This window comes from Coturnix japonica, chromosome 3, assembly GCF_054131305.1.
Source record: "Coturnix japonica strain WE chromosome 3, WE-NBRP24, whole genome shotgun sequence".
In the NCBI taxonomy this organism is placed as follows: Eukaryota; Metazoa; Chordata; class Aves; order Galliformes; family Phasianidae; genus Coturnix; species Coturnix japonica.
Genome location: NC_140665.1, coordinates 36,263,574 through 36,281,039, shown reverse-complemented (window position 1 = coordinate 36,281,039; position 17,466 = coordinate 36,263,574). Strand labels below are relative to the sequence as shown.

General features: G+C 36.0%; 1 long non-coding RNA gene across 1 annotated transcript; it reads left to right on the top strand.

Annotated features, from left to right (window-relative positions):
- Positions 1 to 2,128: 2,128 nt before the first annotated feature.
- LOC107311367 (uncharacterized) lies at positions 2,129 to 9,943 on the top strand. Its single transcript, XR_004306736.2, has 5 exons — positions 2,129 to 2,255; positions 3,488 to 3,554; positions 4,084 to 4,130; positions 7,873 to 8,044; positions 9,810 to 9,943. It is a non-coding gene; the product is annotated as an uncharacterized LOC107311367 (long non-coding RNA).
- Positions 9,944 to 17,466: the final 7,523 nt, after the last annotated feature.

Below are 17,466 nucleotides of genomic sequence, written 5' to 3'. Positions count from 1 at the left end.
GTTTCTGCAAATATTTTAAAAGTTGTGAGGTTAATAATAATAATGAATAATATACAATTCCAAGTAGAATTTAACATTCAGTTGAAATAACTCATGTCAGCTTCTTCTTTAATTCCCACTAATAAATTGGTAAAAAATTAACACAGCAATTCAGGATGCTGAAGTAAAGCAATGTCTCACAAATGTTGAGGTAAAACAGAGTCTTTCTAAAGGCAGGGACTCTTCAATTTAAGCACTGGAACAGGCTACCTAGGGAGGTAGTTGAGTACCATCCCTGGATGTGTTTAAAAACCTTTTGGATGTGGTACTCGGGGATATGATTTAGCAGAGGGTTGTTAGTTAGTATTATTAAAGTATTATTAAAGGCAAATATATTAAAAACGAAACAAAAAACACATACATTTCCTCAAAAATTGCTAAATGAAATTAGTTTAATCTTTTCATAAAATCTTAATCTAACAGAAGATATTTAATTTGAATGCCAAAATGTGGAGAAGACAAATACCTGAAAACAAAGCTCTACAATGAGAGCTGTCAGGAAACCTAATTATAAGTGTTGTGAAAGTCTAGGATAAATAAACTTTGAATTTTTAATTGGAATAACGATAAACCATCTGGCAAAATTATTCTGTGTAAAAAGTCTTAATCTCAAACTGAATAGTCTATATTAACTATCTCACAAAGTAACAGCTGAGATGTTGCTAAATCCATTGTCTTTATAGCACTGCTTAGGAAACTTTTGTATGCTGACATATGTGTGGTGTTGTCCAATTATAACTGCAAAGAAATTAATGCTCTACAGACAAGAATACTTTTGAAGATATGAAAAGAAATCCTATATATTTTCTTCAGAATATCCAGAATAGAACATGTATTTTATTACACCTTTTCTTGTACACTTTTAATTAATCTTCCGTAAATATCTATGCTTGTGTGACTCGCTCCAATTTATATGAGGGAGGCAAGGTTCTTTGATATATTATACCTGGCATGAGATTAAGTGGTCCAACCAGTTTATTACAAATAATAATCAGCAGAGAAGATGGGGAAGGGAGAGTGGTGACTACTAAGAATTAGGGTGATGGGGAGGGGAAAGCGGGCTATAGGAAAGGTAGGAAGAAAGCAAGAATTGCATAAAGCAGGGATAGTCACCACCTGGATGCAGCAGCATCCCATCACGTCATTCTGTTGGACCAAGGCAAAAGTGCAGGCGAGAGCAGCAGCAGAAGGGAGCAGCATCAGAGTGTCTGGCCACAAGCAGCAAGGTTGTGGAAGCAGCAGGGTCTCATGCAGCAGGTGAAGGAGAGTCTGTTGGCAGCAGCAGAGCAGCAGTGAGGGATCTGAAGCCAGAGACCTATCTTGTTCTTCAGCATGGAGGCATCTTCTTCAGCATGCAGATGTCAGGTCATGAGGAATCTAATGTCAGAAAACCTCCTTGTTCACATTGTGAGGAATCTGATGTCAGAAAATCTAACCATGGTTGCTGATCCCTCTTATCCTCCTTTCTCCTGCCTACATGACATTCCTGGGTGCTTGGGTAAGAGTCATATGCAGCACCCCCTGAGACGGCCATCTTCCTGGAGATAAGCCCACACAGAAGACCACTTCATGGCCATTCATCTGCAGCTTACTTCTCTCGTTGCCCCTGGCCTTTTCCATCTGTGTCCCCCTCAACCCTTGCCCAGGACTTGCTTGGACTTATTCATCCTCAGCAAACTTCTAGGCAATAGTGCAAAAGCATGGCCTCTTACACTGTGGTCAAGTTCACTTATCTCTTTTAACAGGTGATGGTGGTTAGAAAGAAGTATGTTGTTGAGACTTGACAAATATTGAACTGCTCAGATTTTCCTTTTGGAGGTATTACTAATAAAAGAGAGATAAATAATTTAGCCTAGCTGAAGTATTCATTTGGCTTAGTCCTGGATTTTCTCAGTCCTTTTTGGTGGAGTTGCATTCTTACATATACATGACTAAGAAAGGCAGTAACAGGGAAGAAAAGCCATTGCCCTGATGCTGAATAGGAACATTTCCATTTTTCCTCAGTTTTGATGCTATATTTTTGAGGATTTTCTGTACCATAGGGAGAGATTGAATTAATGCTGCAAGTATTTTATTTCTTTTTTTCTGGCAGACAGCTAACAGTCACTGAACAGCAAAAGCTTTCTGCTCAGGTGCTATGCTTGGCCTCAAAATTCTCACTGGCAAGGGACAGCTCCCTGTCATTCTTAATGGACTACAGCAGCCCCAAGCCAAAGGTAAGAACTTTACTTTGTAATGTTCTCCAATGTGTCACTTATCTAGTTATTCTTTTGGATTTTTCACATCTTTTGCAAAATGCTTTTCTGCTGTGCCAGAAGTCTCTGCTATGATTTCCTCTATTGAACACAGCTGTCATGAGCTTATTAGTGCAGAAAGATCAGTGTGAATGCAGAGGAAATCTCCAGTGCCTCTCAAAAAGGGGATTTACTTGAGTATAATACCACAGGGACACACTGTCTGTGAAATCTGTGGGGACAACATATAATACTGAAGTTGGATGACAATAAGCTTTAAGGAAAAAAATCTCTCTCTACTGATAAACAAGCTCTCCAAATTGAAAAAAAAAAAAAAAGAAAAAAAAGTGTTAGATAATTTCAGAATCATGCAGTTAAATTAGCTTGTGTGTTGGTAAAGCTATAACCCACTAATTCTTCGTTAGGATTTAATAAAGCCATTATTACATATAAATTAAATATTCATTGAAGAAGAATAAACCAACTGAATTTTGACTGCATGCCATAAAGCATTTCCCTACTTGCTATGTCATTATTTTAAAACTACCAAAAATACTACGTGCAGAAAGTAATTATATTCTTAATACCATGTAACACAACCCACAGAGAACAGATAGGGTTCCAGTAACTTGAAATTGCGATGATAAATTAGATATTAATTTTGCCAAATACTAATTTGCAAAAGTCTCTCTTAATGCTTTTCTTGATTCAGATTTCTTTTTATGTAACAACTTAAATATGTTAGACATCATTTTTACTAGCAGCAAGGGCAAAGATACTATATGTGAGCTGATATTCAATATTTCCATTATGTCCAGGACTGCTCCCACCAGCCATTAGTCCAGACAAGGCTGCATTTTTCTTGACTGGCTAATTTATGATAATGAATCCTTTTATAGATTGCATTTAGAGGAATTGTACTGGAACTGTGGCCTTCTAAAATGAATTTGTATTATTAGTGAAAGTCTGATAAGGGTCTGGCTTAGTCTGGACTTTCCTTAGTCTTATTGCGAGCAGTAAATCCATCTTACATCCATGATATCATAGAAAGAGGTAAAAGAATAAACTCTGGTTTATTTTGCATGACGAGAATGATTAATGAAGAAGAAATTATTAGGAATTTTTCTAACCACTAAGACTTCCATTCTGTACAAGGGTTCAGAGCAGAGTGTCGGTCTATGATCATATTGTGTTTTTCTCTCATTCCTTTTCAGGGTGATTCAGATTCCTACAGTGTTCTTATCAGTGCTATCGAGTGCATACAGAAGATGTAAATGATCTGTGTGTATTTGCATCAACCATCCTATTGTTGGCTAAGTAGTTTGGTTAATTATCCTAAGCATCGCATAGTTGGTCAATAGAAGGAATAAATATTTTCTGAAGTGGAACCCGAGCCTGAGATGAATGTAGTAGCTGTTTGCAATTGCTCTCTGCAGATCATATTGATTTCCTACTGTAAAAATAGTTAATATTAGCAGAAAATTTGAACTAGAAGGTTGGTGAGCAAAAGATGGATGATGTCACAAGCAGCTTGACATGGAATTTCAGAACATTCGGAGCCTAAATGCAGTTTTAAAATGAAACCTGGAAGGAAAAAGAAAGTTAAAGTGCTTGCGAAGTCCAGGGTGACTGTCTGGGATGTCATGGTTAACTTTCTCACAAATCTATTAAGCTATATCTTTCACCCCAGTTAAGTCTTACAGAAAACAACTAATCCCCAGGGCATCATACTGTGAAAAGCTGAAGCCAGAAATAAGTTTTTTTAGCAGTTGTATACTCTGTGAAGGGTCTTTCTTTTCTTTTTTTGTAGAATTACTTAACTGTACTCACTGGAGCTTTTGTGAAGAACACATCAAGGTATGTTAACTGAAAACTGAAATTAAACAGAGAGCACTCTGAGCTCAGGTCCAAGGGATTCTGAGGACAAGGCTGAGTAATGAAAAAAGATTCATCTCCTGAGTAAGAAAGGCCATAGGCCAATGTTTTAGAGCACTATACTTTTTTTGCATGCCATTATTGAAACATGCAACAGATATTTGGTAGAAATTCACTGTTCATAACTCATTAGAAAAATAATGCAAAGATCCTTCACCTGTAAAGCTTTTTACTGACATTTAATGATTTTTTAAATGTACCTTCTAATCTATTTTGCCCTGTATCAATCAGCTCCTGTCAATCTCTGTCTTAATGTAATATATTCACTACATCATGAGCTAAGTGGTCTCAATTGTGGAATCATAATCTCTTCACATTTAGCAGGAAAACTTGGCAGGGAAAAACACTATTTTTCCTAAGAACAATGGAAAATACAAAATGGGCATTCATAGATTGCCTATAATTACATCTCACTATTTTAGTCACAAGAACAAAATAAGTCCACATTTTTTGAAAAGAGATTCCTGTCTTCAGGGCATAGATAATTTCAATATTTTTTTTTTTTCTGAGTTAGTTGAAAATAAAGTTATAATCAAATTTTACTTACAGAGAAATTACTCCATATTTCTTCAGAATGCCATCTATCCATGTTTTGCTCAATACCTTATGTTGTCTATAATGAGTGGATCACTTTCAATGTTTGGGTTTTTTTCGGTCAAGATAATAATCCTGCAGTTCTAAGGGCAAAGAAGACATGCACTGAGCCAAGTGTTATTGTTTTCCCATTTGTTTTGTCACTTGTACTCATCAATATCAAACCACCCAGGTGATAGGATTTTTTTTCCCATCCTTTCTGAAAGGTGTACTTAATCTATTCTCAGGCATGTGCATGTATGTCTAATGGCTAACAGTTCTTCTAGGATTTAGAGCTCAGATTAAGAAACATGGCAGAATGAAACTCGCTTGTCAAATCAATGACTTTAAAATTAGATCAAGGAATAGTTTAAAATAATCTATTTTAAATAAAATAAGACATATGAATTTTGAAGTTCCAGGCTTGTTGTGTACAATCTTTTCAATGTTTAGAAATGAACAGTATTGCAGAAAACGTACCAGAGTAAAAGATGTGAAAATTTGTAACAGACTTTTTTGTAGCCTTTTTTACTGTTAGTTTATTTTTTTTTCCATTTGTATATGGAAAAAAAAAATTGAAAAAAATAGTTTTTCAATGTTTCTCATCATTAATAAATTATTTTTTATGTCAGTTTATAGCGGGCATATATAATGATTTTTCCTGTATTAAACAAATGAATGGTGGCATAAGGAGGTAGGACTACTGAATAAGAACTGATTTTTTACTTATTATATCTATGAAAAAGTTGACTTGGTGAACTAGTTGCTCTTCTTAACCTTCATTCAAATATTCCTACAAAAGTGTTAAAGAAATCTAAATTTGGTCAATTTGCTTTGTTCATTAGTGTGAGTAACTGAAAATTGATTGCACGATCTGGTAGCCATGCTTTTTAATAGACTGTTCTCAAGTCACTAATCTTCCTACACGTCGCACTCCAATATGGGAGCGAGAGGGATATAGGGATATAGGAGAGTGGGGAAGTTCTTTGATATATTAACACAATGGTATAACTCCCCAATTTTTCCATACCAAGCTGGAGCTATTTAGTCCCAGGCCAGATCTTCTGCCAGTAAACACTCCTGAGCACTCTCTTCCAGAGGCAAACAGCTCTGAAAGGAGGTGCTTTCAAATGCCCATAAAGTGATGTAGATTGTCACATGGTAGCACCAATCGCTTGCCTCCTCCATAAATCTGTGAGAGTCTTATCACAAGAAATAACTCAGGAAACAAGCTTTGAGCCAGAAAACAAAGAAGGGCTCTCACACCCCAAAATTTATAAATATTAAGTCTGTGTATTCTTTGAACAAATGGAAAAAATGAGGTTTCTGGAACACTCTTACTGTCTTTTCCATGTGTTCCTGCAGTTCAGCATTTAAGGCCTATGTTTCAGAAAGTCAGTTGTGACCATATTACTATCTATGACCCCACAGCCATGGACATTTGTTGCTGTGACAATTCAAGTAATATATCAGAAGGACAGTTTTTGGAGTATATTTAATCCTAAGTATCCATGGGAAGTAGAAGTATTGGTTAAACAATCTATCACTCATTGACATGTCATTTCTTCTGAGAAAAATGGGCTTATTTCTTACAACTCTCATGATGATGAAGGCATCTTCACTGGATAGACTGTTTATTTATTTATTTATTTATTTATTTCCGGTTTTTGTTTGTTACTTAGCTGAAGAAATGACTCATTGAAACATAGACAAAGGGCTATATTCTACTGACAAATCAAAGAAGCTAAGTCGGAATACTGCCTAGTACAAACTTTAATGAGATGGATGCTCTGCATCTTCAGGTCAATAAAAAGCCACCGATTCATTTGTAACGGGCTTTTAATATCCTTTATTATTTATTACAGACCAAACTAAAGATAATATATTTTAAGTAAAGTACACCTTCCCACTCAAGTCAGTGGCTACACTTTGTGACATGGTATGCTTAAAAGTGTTTTGTGCCACCCTAATTGCTTTAAGGCATCCTACATGTTCTCCAGCCTCTGCACTGGAAGAGAGGGCATGTGATTTCCCATATCTTTCCTATATGGTAGGCCTGTACTGAAGTCAAAAAGTTTGTTATTTCTAGATGATTCATATGCTTTCCAAACTGAATTATGCTTTCACTGTATGAAATATTATTTTTTTAACTATTATTCCTGTTAAAGTACAGTGTACTATGTTGATTTAAAAGGAAAACAAAATCATGACTCCTCTAGTAAGCTAGTATGCATCTAGCTTAAGTTCACTGTATCTTCCTGTGGAAATACCTTAATCTGTAACCTGAAGGCATAATTACAGTTATTTGCAATTACAGTAGAACATATTGTCTTCCAATTGTAAACAGCATAGTTGGTACTGAATTTTATTTAGATAACTCTGTTTTTGCTCAAACTTCTTTTATGTCTATGAATAATAACTGTTTTCAAACAGAACGTCAAAATGTTTAACAAATTTTTAAGCTTCCTGACTGTAGCAAGGAATATAGTTATATTTGAGGAATAATTTTTATATATTTTTACATGCCTAGTGATATAACTGCTTGAAAGTAACACAGTTTTAATGTAAAACAAGTGTCCTGTTGCCATCTCAGGTAGATGCAGTTATCTTACAAGTCCTGGGTGGTTATGCCTTTCTTTGGCTGTTTTCTATTTAGAACCTAGTTTCTGGGAATATAGCCACAGTATTAATTTCAGCTGGAGCTTCTCCAGATCACAGCTGAGAATGAACTGTATGAGAGAAGTTTTTCATTAACTTTGAGTGGGGGAAAAAAAAAAAGAAAAAAAAAAGGTAATGGAATAAACAAACAAACAAAATCCTACCATTTTGTGTCAAGAAAAGAACCCAAGAGTCTTTCTCACTCTTTCTTGACAGCTACTTTGTCCATTGTATTTTTTACACTGTAACCCAGACAAATCTTTTATCTCTTGGGTTCATGCAGCAGTTTTATTTTCTTGAAGAAAATGAAAGCAGTTTTCTCCTTGCCTGGAAGGCAAGAGGAATTAAAAAAAAAAAAAAAAGAAAAAGAAAAAAGGAAAAATTCTATATCTCTTGTTACTGTACCTCAGTTTATGATCCTTTTCCTTTGCAGGACAGAGATAAGGGAAGTGGATATTATGGGGGAAGAGAACTACAGCCAGCAAGTTTAGCCTGCTGGTCTCCACTGTCTTCCCCATTTCATAAACTGGACCCCAGACCTCCATTTTCCAACAAACTTCAATAATCTGACAGCTCAGAACTAGAGCTGAAAGCCAAGAAAGGAGGTAGGCTAGATCAAAACCCATAGTTAAAATGGTTATCTAACTTCAAATCTTTCCTTCATTCCTACTTATTGCTCATAATTATTACAGACACTAATTTTAAATCTTCATTACTATGCTGAATTCAAAAAAATAAAAAGCTACAAAAATAGGTAAATGCATTACAAAAGTAGGAGTTCATAAGAGATCACATTTGATTCAGAATTTGAGCCCCTATCTTCCTTCTCTTTCTTCCCTTCCTTCCTTCTTGAGGACACTGGGTCCTTTGTATCTAGGCCTTTTGTTCAGTTATCCAGGGTTTCTCTTCATCCACACCTGCATGGACTGAGAGTGTCTTCAGGGCAGCTTAAAGAATGCTGTTCAACAAGGCCTGCTCCCCTCTAACTACATGGCAGGCGAAATTGCTGCTTGACCAGTCTTGGCTGCCTACAGGATATCTCAAGTCATCATCAACTTGAACACCTTGGTGGTGGTATATGCTTAGTTTTCTCTTGGCACTGGATAAGCCTGCATTAGCCCACTTTCTGTGTGGTTGCAGGTCAGGGCATATCTCATTACATTACTAGGAGACCTGGAGCTCATTTTCACTTCCTCCCATGGCTCAGTAGGAACGCTCTGCCATGACAGGCTGCAGACATATCCTGGAGATATTTTGCTCCTGCCAAAGCTGACAGGCTTTAGAAGGTCAGGTTACTGGCAGAGGAGAGCTCCAGCAATCATCACCAGCATAAATTATTCATCTTGCTTTGCTTCTAGCGTTACAAAAAGAGGAAATGACATGATAGGCACCTTTGTCTCTCTTTTTCTTTCTCACCCTCTCTCTCTTCCCTGGGGAAGTTGAGAACTGACATTCATGCCAATGTGAAAGGCCCCAAATAAGCAGTGGCCAGCTTATCTTATGCATATTGGTGTGATAGCACATGCATCTCCTCCTACCTGGTCCTTACCCTGCTATTCACACCACGAAGTGAGGTCAAAATGAATGTGATCAGATGTATGTAATTTCATTTGGAGACTCAAGTTAAAGCAGCTATGTTAGATCATGCTCCCTCCAAGCTATTTAAAGCATTACACAAACTCTGTGTATTATCCCTATCCCAGCAATGCTCACTGGGAAGTACCAATCTGACAAAACCAAAGTGTTTTGTGACAATGTATCAATTCCAATTCTGTCCTAACTTTCCAATAAAGCCAGTCAGTAAGGTGGGGCAACTGTTTTTTTTGTTGGTTTTTTTTGTTTGTTTGTTTTGGTTGATTTTTTTTTTTTTTTTTTTTTTTTTTTTTTGTCCCTCCACTTCACATGTTTTCTTTCCCAGGCTTTCCTCTCCACTTCTGCCCATCTAGGGAAATGCGTTGAGCCCCTGCTCGGCTGCTTCCAGCCAGGTGGGCTGCTGAAGAAACAGGAGGCAGCAGCCTAGCCTGTGCCACAGATTCTGCACCCTGCGGAGCACCTGTGACTGTGACCAGGGAGTAGCTTGGTTGCCTGGCATAGCAATTATTTTTTTCACAGCAAGTTAGAAAAATAAGGGCAAGGCATTAGGTCTGAGCTTCTTGCTGGTTCTGAAACAACAAAATGTGGTGAAATGCCCTCCTTTATTTTTTCGTTGTTAATTTCTGATGCAAAATGACTGTTCTCTATAAAATTATGTGTTCCATGAAGAACTATACCAATGATTCCCAAAGAGCTCACAATTGATCAAGAAAATTACACTTTAATTCTTTCTTGATATTGAAGGAAGTATCTTAAGCTTTCTCCCTAATGTTTCAGGAGAATCAAAGGAAGTACGGAATTGCCTAAGCATGAATAATAAGACTTTGGAAACTTCGTTGTGAAGATTAAGGATGACCTTTATTTTTGAAGTGCATCTTCTTTGAGACTGCAAGGAGACTTAGTGGGTATCATTTTTGTTTGTCTTTTTTGCAATATTCAGAAAAGATTTAGTCGAGTAGAATGAGTTGGGTGTTTTATTTTATTTTTCTGTTTCTTTTATTACTTGATGGTTTTCCAACTTAGTTCATTTTTCAAGATTTTTAAATTCTTTTGTTATAGTTAAAGCAAACCAGAATAATAAAAGAAAACTAAATCAAGCAGTGAATTAAGTCTCTTTCCTTGGATGAGATGTATTTTTAATATTTAGTTCTGTTTTTCTGAGTGAATTTTAGGACACTTTTTCTTTCAAATTGAGTTCAATGGTAAAGCTTTTATTCTAATAGAAGAATATTTATCTAAACATCTGTCATTTATCTGCCCTTTTGTGCAAGGTACTGCAAGAACCATTAGCAAAAATGACAGGGCTGAAATCTGCTATCCAAGTGATGGCTGTCAGCAACTGAGTTTTCCCTTTTTTCTGTATGCAATAATTAATTCATTTGAAAAAGTATGTTTGACCCTAGAAGTTCTAAAAATAAATTCTGTGTATATGTGCAGGTTTTAAAAATTATATCAAAGGAAACTCACAATTGAGAGTCTTGTTAAATCCTCAGAGATAGTAAATATAAATTACAAAACATTTCAATTTTCAAATAATGGAATGAGACATAAAGATATTTTGTTTCTATAGGAAACATGTGAAAAATATTTTTTGTTCAGTAATCAATACAGAAGTTCTTTGTAGGCTACTTTCTTTAGTGTAATCATATGGTGAAACATTTTGTTAATTTATTATGTAACACATCATGTCCAAAACCACTCTTTTCTTGTCCATGTACAGGAACCAATCCAGCATCTTTCTTTTTTGGAGGTTGTTCTTTCCAAATTTGGTATTTTAGTTCAATAAAATATGATGTTAACAGCCCTAAAAAATAAAAGAAATTTAGGATTCTGATTATCATATAGCACAAAGCAAGCACTTTGAAAAACAAAGAATACTTGAAGATTGGCACAAGCTTGTATTAGAATGAATGGAGAAAGATGTGTTTGTATTCAAATAAGGTTTTCAAGAGACCTGCAGCAGGGATACAGCCCTGTTTGTCATGGAAGTCAGCTCTAAATTTTCACTGCTTGAGTTGGGTTCTGCCTTCATTCCCTCTTGAAATTCTACTACTGAACCTGAAAAATCTCCTTTCATCAAAACTGCCCTATTGCCTCAAAACATTCCAGTTTTGCCAAACAAGTCACTTTCTATAGTAGTTCAGATTTTCATGATATGTCCTAGTTAGGAGAGTGGTTTACCCAGCACAATGATTAATATTTTTTCAGCTTGTTGATATTTAGCCACCGCAACACACATCTCCCCTGCAGCCACATGCCATTGAAAGATACTCACCCAATTCATAAGCCAGGAGAAAACAGGATATAAGCTGTCATTTTCCAGTTACACAGGTGACCCGTGTCTTTTTGTGAAGCTTCAGAACCTGATGAGTGTCATCACTTTCTGCTATTTTGTGATCACTGTGTTGGTCAGTGAAGTCAGACATTCCAAGGGTTGGTTTCTTCAACTCTCAGACCTCCAGGCTGTTCAGTAGAGACATTTTATATACAGAGTACTTTCAGTGCTAATTCCTCTCTACTCCTACACGAAGTGAACTGTAGCCATTTTCCTCATGGGCAGCATTTATGTTATGTTACACTGAATTTTACTTCCTACAAGTGCACACTGTGATTAGAGAATGTAAGCCAACGATCTGCACAATCACTCTTCTCACACCAAATTCTGAAAAATGTAATTCCCACAGGAACAAGGAAAGAAATGATATTGCCTTCTCCTCCGTGTTCAGTTTGCTGTATTAAAATTGTCACAGCTTTTGGGATAATTAAGATTTTGTCACTTTTGCACCTCATTACTTTGGTACTTCACAGTGTGAGATGTGTTCTCTTATGGCCTGAAGTATAATTCATTAATTGAGGTCAAACTCTGCTTATAAGCACAGAGTTTACTCCATCACTAGCTTAGCAAGCTATCCAGAAAGTGATATGTTGCTCATTTCCTAGCTTGTCATAAAATGTCAGTTATACATTTTAGGAAAGCAATGCCTTGTATTTGCTTTGTAGTCCATTGTAGTGTATTTTTGAATGGAGCAAAAGATACCTAATCCTTTTGTACTCGTGAAGAGTTCATAGCCCAGACTGTGCAAAGCTCTGTGTGATGCATCTGAAAAATTAGGCCTTTCAGAAAGGTGAGCTAAAGCAGTATGCTTAATAAGGAGTTCATCTTAACCCAGCAGCCACTGGGAAAATCACAGGAAGAGAGGCGACTTAACCAACTCCTCTGAAAGTGTTTTTGTCTTCTTAGAATGTGCATGAGTAGACTTAAATGCCCAGTGTGGAAATGAAAATTGTATACAGTAATAATCTCAGCTGCTAAATAGAAATAAGGGTGATTCAGGTTTTCCAGCCCAGAGAGGTTTAAATGTCTTCATTGTTGAAAATACCCTAATGTTCAGGCAGAAAAGCTGGGGATAAGGCATCAGAGTACTTTTATATTGTCCAGCTGAAGATATAGCACTGTTATCTCAAATTACTAAATAATGAGACTTGTTGGATAACAAACTAAATAGAGCCTGACTCTCTGGTCAGGTGATTAGTTTAGTCTCCAGCAGGGATATTTTTTGGCTTATATGCTCACAGAAAAAAAAATGAAAATCTATAAGAAGCCTGACTTATTCTAAAGTTAAAGGAAAAATTAAATAGGAATGGAAGAGAAAAAGCAGCATGACATGCTGACACTTATCAGCTACTGTTTTGCTAATACTTGTCTTCCTGCATGTAGGAAGAATTTTTGCTCTTTCTCCTATAGAGCTCAGCATTATAAAGATGGAATGGTTGTATTTCAGCAGTAATATACAGATAAAGAGACAACATTTTTCTTGGAATTTCTTGTTCATTATGTTATTTCAAATACCATAGCCAGTAATGTCATATAATTTAATGGTCTTTTTGATGAGGAGCAGTATTTTGGCTGTAATGAAGTGTATTATTCATTAGTATTTTATTGCTGATATCTTGTTTGGTACTGAGAACCAAGTTTCTACTGAGTATCATTTTTCTTTATTGTTGTGATTATCACTAGATAATCCAGTGTGATTCATGGATTAAATATGATTTTATTGTTGTAGGTATTTTAGAGATAAATAACTGCAGAAGATGAGGAGAGAGAACTAATTTAAACATCAATTAGTTGAATTGGTGTTACCAGCTTTACTGAGCTATATTCTTATATCTCTGATGAGTATGACTATAGAGAAGTGCAGTAATTAAAAATAATACAGCAGTATTGCAGTGATCAATAAATATGCAACTTAATTTTTATCCATAACTGTCTCTCTGTCTTGATAAGGAGCCTGCCCTAGCCTGACACTTCCGAATTTGAGATTTCACATCATTGGTCCCCTCAGGTTTTCAAAAGCATGGACTTTTGGCAGTCCCTCTGCATTCCAGGTGCCTCATTTGATAGATCTACAGCACAAAGGGACTAAGGGGCTGAGCTAAGAAGGACTTCACTGATTTCAGCAAGTGTGTAACTGAGTAATTCCCACTCTCTTTAAAGGTGCTTGTGGAAAAAGTTGTCTTTTGATAATACACATAACACCCCATGGAGTGTTATTTATTTATTTATTTATTTTAAGAAACCTTATTTTATTTCTTTTTCACCTTTGCAAATTCAACTGAAACATTATACCAAAATGTCAGCACACAGGAAAAGCTTTCAAATTTCAGGGAGAATTTAAAGCTGTTACCCATGTCTTTATTCTACATGCCCCTATATCTTTTTTCTAGTCTACGTTCCTCTTTGCTGTGGATAGGTGATAAGAATTGTAAATAGTTTCCCTGAAGAAGCCTCACCAGGGACTCAAGTAATTTCCTGTATCTCTGGAAATAGCTTTTAAAACTGATCTTTCCAATTTCGTACTACATTGAAGCCTTTTTTTTTTAATTATTATTCTATTCATGACTACTATATACAGAGTTCATCTTCCTCTTTTATCATTGCCAGTTGCCAAGGATGCAGCTTACAGCGGAAGTTCCTACTATGTGCTCCTAACTGTTGTACATTTGGATTCATGTGCAGTTTGTACCAGTTCTAAGAATTAGGTAATTTCTGTCGAAAGCAATGCACAGGTGAATTGCTACATTAATGTATTTGGTTTTTCTGTTTCCAGAGATCACTTTCCGATACATGTTATTAGTGAATGTTATTAAAGCAAAATTTCAGGTCTTGGAGGAAGGAGTGTTTGGTTCAAAGGGTTTTACTGATGAAGTAAGATTGTATTAATTGTTACACATTGCAGGTGAGAGTGATAAATTTTCAAATAGAACAAACTGACTAATGGGAGGATGTAAGAAACAAGTGCTATTCTGAGTGTATGGGGGTGAAGTAGAGAAATAAGGACAGTTTTCAAGATGTATTCATGCAACAAGAATAGGAATGGAAACCTCAATGGTTCTATTTTTATCTAGAGTAGGAGATAATTTGTTCCTTTATTTTTATTTTATTTTATTTCATAGTTTTAATAAAAATAGATGTGGGCTTCTTAGTATAAGAAAATGTGTTTAAATTATTCTCTATTGCAGTTCTACATCTTCCTCTTCTTAGGATTTACTCAGTTTTTATGATTTTATTTTCAATAGCTGAACCTCCCCCTGTGCTGCAAAAATAACCCTTATATATTCAGATCACAAGCTTTACAAACATTCTTCAAGCAGTCTAACAAGGAAACCAGAGAGGCTAAAACTTGATTTCTTAAGAACATAAATATTCTTCTCTTGCAATACTGGGAACAGATAAACTAGAAAGAGTGGTCAACATCTGCCTATGTGCCAAAGCCAAACTATACAAACAGTCCACCTCTCTGATAGTTGACTATTTCTGCCCTATTTCCTGAGTGGTCTTCAGCAGTATGACCCAATACATACGCCTCTCCCTGACCACACTGCTGGTGTACTATTGAGAGATGATTACCCACTGGATAATAGCTCTTGACAGATGAATTTCTAGAAAATGTGCCTATCAACACTGGGACAAGCATATATCTAGTCACAAGTCTGAAGTTTGCAGTGATGTACCCTCCTTGAATGGCCCTGTTAGAAGGTAAGAGGAAGATGCTGGACAAAAGTTTGGGCACGTCTATGCCTTTACTAGGAACAAAGGATGAAAGGATGACAGAAAGGGGATGGGAGGGGACGGGGGGGGGGAACAGAAAAGTTTCAATTTCTTTCATTATTTATTTTTCATTTTTGAATCAGCAGGGAAAGTATCGCTTAGTATCCCTTCCATCTTTTCTGTTTTACCTAATTACTGCTAGGTAAAACACGACTTAGAGCAAATCCTGTCACATAATATTTCTTTACAAGGTGGATTTGTAATGGTTGACCTTGATGGCAGTGGGCTGACAAACAAGACAAATATTGATTGCAAATGCCAAAAGGCACAAGAAAAGAGCAAGGGTAGGTGTCAAGTTCTTCAGGGGTCATTAAGTATTAAGCCCTTGTGTTCAGCTAGTGCTTTCTAAATGAAATATTATTATGTATTTAGCAGTATATCATTAATTGACCACAAGGGGGAGCAGATAATTCCTGTACTAAAACAAAATATTGTTTTCCTTTGTTGCAGGGTATTTTACTCAACAGAATCCAAAGATGGAGCATTAGGACTGCTGGAAGAATGAACAGCAAATACAACCAAAGAAAGCAGCAACTGAAAGATCAAGATCTTTCATGTTCTGTAATGAGAATAAATTCTGCATGATTCCCTGCTCTTCAGGGTAGAAGAATAATTACACCCATAGAGGTATTATTCAGAAATTTTATCATGAAAAAGGACTCCCTTTTAATGCCAATTGCAGATAGCCCCTCATGATATATTTTTTATACCTCTGGCATGTCTCTGTGTGTCCCTGTGGCATGGTAGGCATGAGATAGCACCACCTTAGAGATTCTCAGGGTCCTTTGGAACAAAAAAAACTGGCTACACAGAAAGAAAATATCCATAGAATAAGAGCTATGAAATAAAATCAAAAGTACAGGAAAACATCTTACTTGAAGTGACACGAACACTTTTATTTCCCTCTCAAAGTATCTTCAGTATTCTTAAGTGTACAATTACCACAAACCTTATTCATTCTGCCAAATGGGACTTACTGTTTTTTGTTTTTTTTCTTTATTTCAGTGCATTGTTGTTTTGATTTTTAAATAAATAACAGTTCATTGAAATGGAATAAAATTGTAGTTGTGGATGGTGTAAGAAGTTAGAGTGGGACTCCTGTGATTCACAATTGTGGGAATTTGAAATGTGAAGGAGGTCAGCAGATGATGCTCTTGTTAGGATGAGTATTTACTTCTAATCTCCAGTTGTTTCCTTTTGTTGAAATACCAGGTTTCTTCAGACTGAATGCTCTGTGGGGAAAAAAATTACAAAGATCAATGACTACTCCACTGACTCTGCAAACATATTATTGTATATTCCCATTACATGTTAAAGGAATGGAAAGAGAAGTGTCCCTAAAAATAAGGAATGTCCTTCAAATAAGATACTAGGACAATTTGAGAGTGGAACCTGTGCTAGAATTTGGTTGTGCATTCCCGGAAGACAAAAGTTGGATTTCTTTATGCTTCTCTAAGATACTCTGAGGAACAGCAAGTCAAGATATAGTATCACTTAAATCACAAAATTAAAAGAAGTCTTTGAATGCATATGACAGTGTATGGCAGCAATCAAAGCCCCAAAATGTTCGCCTTTCTAATGTAAATTAATATATATTTTAATCTTCCAGTTAATTAATGAAGTGCACTGTAGATTTTGAGATCATCCTCTGGTGAAAAATATGCATTTTTATTTTACAATTTTTTCCTGGTTTTCACTACTGGGCCGCTACTATCCTTTACAAGAGCACATGAGGAACTGATATCATCTGGAAACTCAAAGGAAAAACTGTCTCTTTATTAGAAACATCCCATTGATGCTCCTGGCACCTTCTTAAAACTCTTCCAATGCAAGTGAGATCATAATCAATTCTCCAGCTTTACACAACAGATACTTTCTTTGTTGCATTTTATTTTTTAAAATCCATTCTTGAATGCTTTTATGCAGCAGCTTCTGCCACAACTTTTAAGTAGCTTGACATAAAAAGCTATTAATTCTGATATTGGAGCACAGAAGTTGAGGAGTTTCAGGAGTTGGATTTCTGGCATAACTGTTATCATTGCACTATGCTGCAAGTTAAAAACACAGTGAATTATATCATGAACAGAGGTAGGGTAAAAATAGTCTTCTATAAATCTCTCTTCCAACAGACCTGTGGGTCTCTTACCTGCAGTGAGGATTTCCATTCCCTTTTTTTGGAAGTAATTTTATATGGATGAATCACCATGATGATATGCAATTTCAGTGCTCAGCTGCAGAGCAATATTCATGAAAAGTCTCCTGTGCACATAGAAAATATAGACCTGGAAGGGGTAAAAGTTACTTGTGGGATATGAAACTCTTTCT